This window comes from Betta splendens, chromosome 4, assembly GCF_900634795.4.
Source record: "Betta splendens chromosome 4, fBetSpl5.4, whole genome shotgun sequence".
Taxonomy (NCBI): domain Eukaryota; kingdom Metazoa; phylum Chordata; class Actinopteri; order Anabantiformes; family Osphronemidae; genus Betta; species Betta splendens.
Window position 1 is genome coordinate 18,633,004 of NC_040884.2, and position 5,922 is coordinate 18,638,925.

Below are 5,922 nucleotides of genomic sequence, written 5' to 3' on the forward strand. Positions count from 1 at the left end.
TGTCTTATCCATTATACATAAATGTGTGCTGGACATATGAAGGAGACAAAACTACATATTAAACCAATGCAACAGAGAACAGTAAGATTAATTTCATGAAACTGAATACTACCATAATCTGTCAACATAAATGTAAAGTGCAGTTCACAACTCTTCCTCTTTCTTCCTTTCCGTCTGTTTTGACCTTTTCATAATTGCTGGGAGCAAAGCGTCTTCCGCACGTTTGAACCCGTCTCGATTAAATCCGTCCTCCTGTGTCCTGCGGCCCATCAAACACCTTTTGTCCGCGGCCCTTCGCCAGCAAGAGCAGAGGCTGCCATCGATTTTCCATGTAGCACACCTTTAAGAACCTGGTGAGGCCGGAGTAAATTTTTCAGCGGGGCTCAGGTGAGGCTGCTGTTTATGCTTCACCCACAGCTCTGCAGCACAATGAGGCAACACTACGGCATGGAGCTCCCAGGGCTCAGCTAATGGAGCCTAGCACAGTCCCATAAAGGCTGTATTGTATGTACAGTACGTGTATAAGTGTATGCGCTCCATACCTGCATTAGCAGATATTATCAGCTGTATATAATTGACTGAATAATTTAACATCAGCTTTATGTGTTGCTTCAAACTGCTGAGTCTCCCTGGCTTAAATGTTTTTATCTCTGTTAAAAGGGGAACCACATAAAAGCACCTTGATGGGTAGATACTGAAAGACTCTGAGCCCGATCATCCCTCGCGAAACACGGAGACCGCAAAAGTCCGAGAAGCTGAATGATGAAGACGCATCTCTATATGTGAGCGTCCACTATTGAGTTGAAGAGGTACGTGTGCGTTTGAACGAAACGACCTCCTCAGCTTGACTGGAAACGCTTCAAAGCCGGAAGGGAGTGGTAAAAAGATGGCGCGTGAGCTGCCGGCAGAGGAGGACGGGGGTCATGTTTTGTCTCCGCGTGCGGATGCGTTTCTTTACATACGCACTCGCTCAAAGGGCAGAACTTGGCAGCCAGTCTAGTCAACTACTCAACAAATTGCTGTCCCGCCTGCTGTGGGCCTGTACGCATCATGTCTCAGCACTCGGGCGACGGCGCCGAATCGCTTATTATGCAGTTTCTCCAGAGTGCTTGCCTTGCACATGCAAGCTGCAATCTCGGCGCCGCAGCAGCTGACTAGGGAAACTGTGGAAATAATTGTCTGTCGCTGCTCGTTGGCAGCGCTGACATCTGGCGAATCCCTTCGCGCTGCGCTAACAGAGTTGTTTGAAGTCCCCGTTGTCGTGTTAGCGCTACATGCTACGTCACGCGCCTGCGAGCGCTTGGTGGGTCAGAGGGGGGTGGAGAGAGAGGCTGGGCGAGCGTGATGCCCACAGGTCTGACCTCTGCAGATGTGCAGGACAGCTGCTGAATACAGATGTGGGGGCTTTTTCCCAGACATCGTCTTTCCAAAACAGTCCCAATACCGCGATGCTGGAAGCGGCGGCGTTCTATGGCTCACAGTGCAAGCGGCTGCTTGATCAGGCCTTCTACTTTGATCAGCTGGATGTGCAAACGGCTCTGATGTTGCTCTGTTGTGCTGCCAGCTCAGTGCTACCTGTGTGTAGCGCCACTGGCTAAATGAGGGAGCTTGTCTGTTGCTCGGGGAGTGGAGCCGCGTGGCGCTGACGCGAGGCGGCCCGCGCCGGCGCTGAGCGTGGGAGCTGCTCGTTACAGTGTGAGGTTGTGGAGGAGGAGCCCGGCCGAGGTGCGGTTGCTTCACACACAGGCTCAGTTTGGCAAGACCCGACGTGCGGGCAAATCCTTCACGGGGGTAATTAGTGGCTACTGGTGGGATTAGTGGAATTAATGGCGACTGGACAAGTGACTCCAAGTATAGTGGATGTGAAATGGGTCCGTCGGTGTACGTGACCCGTGCACGCTCGCTGCCAAGAGCTCAGACGAGGATTGAGGCGTGTTTCAGAAGGCCACCAGGTCGAGGAGCACCGTTCGGTGACACGGCTGAACGTCCGGTGGCGCTGGTGCTGGAGGATGAATAGGAATAATGGCAGGACTGTGGCATTAAGTTGAAGTGGGCCATAAGCCGGTGGACTGGTCAGAGCAGCTTGGTCTAAGCAGATATAGCGTAGGTACAATATGAAGCTGGGGTCAAGCTGTCCACCGTTTACTCTTGCTGTGGGAGGGGGGGAGTTAAAAGCAGCTTTAAAGTATGTGAGGTCAGATTTAAGGACAGAGGGTTAGTGTCAGAGGGAACGTCGTTTATGACGCCCACAACCTGGCGATCTATCATAAAGCCGTTTAGCGCGAGCAGGTGGCTGTCGAGAGCGTTCACGTGTGTATTGATAACCTCCAGGCTCACGGGAGGGGGGGGTTCAAACACGCAGACAGAAGCCAGGGTCGAATCCTCCATCAGCTCTGCCTGCGTGTCACTCAATGAGGTGGACAGTCATCAGAGAAAATGTTCCGTTCGGTCCGTTCAGGTGTCACTAAGTGACGGATGCCTCCGGAGCGAGCTGCGCTGGCTGCGGCTCCACCGCTGCTTTTCCCCGAGCGCGGCGGAGGCGCCACGCGAGGTCACGGAGGAGTAGACACAAGCCGGGGAGAGCATTAAGGGCCTCAGTCTGATGCCTGACTGTGTCAGATGTGTCATCCTCTTCATGCTCTCAAGGGCAGCGAGACGAAGCGTATTATTAGATGGGGGGGGGGGTCTTACATGAGGGGCGACGACGGGGCTAAAGCTGCAGCATCCGACAGGTTCCGTGCAGTAATAGACGCATGATTTGGCCTTTTCTAGGACGTTTGCCTGTTGCCGTGGCGCCAGCACTCTGCAGACTGTCTCTGAAGTGGAAGTGGGAACAATGCAAATGTCATCTAGCATCATCTCCAACTCGTTAAGGAACATCTTGCTTGAGTCACTTCGCACCATATGGCCAGCAACGAGATTTCAGAGAAATCTCCCCGCTTTCGCTCCGAATACGACACGAGCGCAGGCGCCGTCGTCAACAGATGTGCGCGTGCGGGAATCAATCCGTCGTCGCCGGTGTTTTGTCTGTTTGAGCCGGGCGAATGAGTGTTTATAACCGTAGCTCTGGGTGTCGGCTAATGTGCCGGGGCAGCGGGGGGCCGGGGAGGGGGCCGGCAGACGAGGAGTTCCAATCATCCGTCCGAGCGGGGCGCTCCGAGGCAGACGATAACGTGGGCCTAGACTGCAGCGCGGGTGCTAATGGGACTGCCAGCGCGCCGGCCTCCTGCTGGATAAGCTCCCTGATGGCGCCGCCGACCTCTCCCCCGACGCCGGGGACGGGCAGCCTCCACACGCCTCTATCGGCCGCCCGGCCGTGTTTAGGTTGCGGGCGCCGCGTGCGAGGGTAATAACGGGGCCGGCGAAACGTTGGCCGCGTGCACATTTCCACGGGCAGGAAGTGCAGGGGGGGGGGTAAATAACAATAAGGGAGCTGAGTGCAGAAACGGGCCCCGGGGAGCGGGGGTGAGTCTGGTGCCGGACGGCTTTGCAGAAGTTGCTGCTTCTGCTTCTGAACTATGTTGTAAGGCCGTGGGGAAACTTCCCCTTTGACACATTGACTAATGCCCAAGTCTGCCGTGTCCTCCTCTGTATGAGTTGCAGAAGTAAAAGTAAAAGAAGAAGCAAGTAAAACTGTTGCTTATTTCTGTCAGCTGAGAACAATTCACAGCTTCTGGTATTTTTCTTGAATATAAAAGGTCATAGAGTGTTGAGGTATGTATAGGAGAACTTACAGTGCAGCATTACTATCATCAAACACTGCCCAGAGCCCTGGCCAGAACTGCTGACTCGGCTCAGAGGATAATAGTTCCCAACCCCCATAATAAAGATGTTTCTGAGAGGAGCTTCAAAGGGGAAGTGGGACGAGGCCTTTCCTAAATGCCCTTGGCTTGTGGAGACACGACCGCCCCCCCCCCCTCGACTGCCGTCAGACCTGCGCAGAGACAGGAGATCAAACCCAGAGCCGAGCCGTGTTTTCAAACAGCTCTCGAACGGCGCGCTTGATTTTTTTGTTTTTTTTTTGCGTTCGGTTGAAGTCGGCGACGGCGTGAAGCCTCAGAAGCGGGGCGCCATCTAAATGAAGCGTAATACATGTGAGAGTGACATAACTATGTGGAAGGGATGTAAGCAGCCTGACAGGAACATCGCTTCTAGCAACTCCTGTGTTGCATTAGTGATGATTTTCCAGGAGGTGCTCACAAAGCGCCTTCAGAGCTCACTCCTGAGTCGCAGCCAGAGCCGGAAAAGCCCCACACAACGGGCAAACCCTGCCTGACACGGCCGCACATGTTCTTATTCACAGCACCGGCCAAATCTATTTCCCCCCACTTGCGGGAAAAAAAAAATATATAGGTCATTCGTGTTCTAAAAATGGCCGCCTTTCCCCGGGGCTTGCCGGAGCATGAAATAGACTTTACATCACGTTAGACGAGCAACAGCAACCAGGAAACTTTCCTCTTCCTTTTTTTTTTTTTTTGGCGTTGCTCGTTTTTCATCCTCTTTTGTCGCCGTAATGTAACACGTGGTGGTTCTCTCACTCTCCTCTCGCTCACTTTGTGACCTGAATAAGATATCAGCGGTTTGCCAGTGCTGGGATATGACAGGCGGCGCTACCGTTGTGCGGAGATTTAGATAATACAATGCTTTCCACCTCTGCCTCTCACACGTCCCCCTGCGCTGATAAGCAGGAATTCGGGGGTGGATTTTCCAAAATGCTTTGGATCCGCGAAGTGCCCGCTGATATTGGAGGGGAATCGTGTGACAGGCAGCACAATTACAACCCACGTGGCCGTAGCAGACGTTCCACCTCCATCTACTGTTTGTGTAGTTGCTGCAAACTTGATGTGTGAAAATAAGCTGCCGTGACCTCCTGTGAGGCTTTGACCTCTTGGATTCCAATGAACAGAAGTAAACGCACACAAAGCAAAGTGGATTGTGCATGGAGGAAATTTCTTGCACTCCATTTGCTGGAGTTTAGACACTTCACATCTGTATTTTTTCCATTTCCCAACAGTTCTCCCGTCGTCCCCTCCGTGTCCAGTGCAGAACGTCCCTGGCGGCTGTGCCGTGAAATGGCCTTATGTTTATTTAAAATCACAGGGCAGCGGTGAAGCGCCTGGAGCGCCATTCATTTCTGTGGTGTTTTCTTCTAGGCAGCCGACCCTGGAGCCATTCATCAAGCGGGCTAAGTGTAGCTTCAGCGCAGAAGGCTACGCGGCAGCACTTCACCACAGCGAGTGTGACATCAAGCCGCCGCACAAACCAGCGGGTGTGTCAAAGAGAAGCACAATTACAGAGAGGGAGAAAAGGAAGAAGAGGAGGAGGAACGGCCGTGGACGGAGACAGAGGGGAAGAAAGTGTCAGCCATCCAGCTTCTAATTTTGCTTCTGGCTCGTGCACTTTTGCTACTGCGAGCACGAACCGGCTGAAGACAGAGAGACCGGTAAGATACAGAAATAGCAAACCACCAGAACATCACACGTACACACACAAAGTTTGAGTGTAAAATAGTCCTTTCATTATGTTGTATGAAATTAAAAGCACCTCTGAATGTTTGGTTTTTCACGTTGAATTTAACGTCCTTATAAAAAACTGACAGTATTCCAGCCACTGTAAACCGTTTCAAAAATCATCTCCCCAAACACACGAGGGAGAATCCCAGCGGAGCAGCGAGCACAACAAAAGGGATTTTGGGCTAGGATCTAAATTAGAGGAAAGATGAAGATATGGAAGATCAAAACCGAGAGGGGAGAAACGATGGGGGGAAATAAAATAGGGACTGGCAACTACTGGCGTCCAGCTGTGCCACAGTGAATCAAAATTTAAAAAGGCAACGAGAAGCGCAGCCAAGCCTCCTGCAACATACATGAGAAATCATAAAAACAAGATTGAGACAGAATCAAGAAGAGTCCACACTCAGCA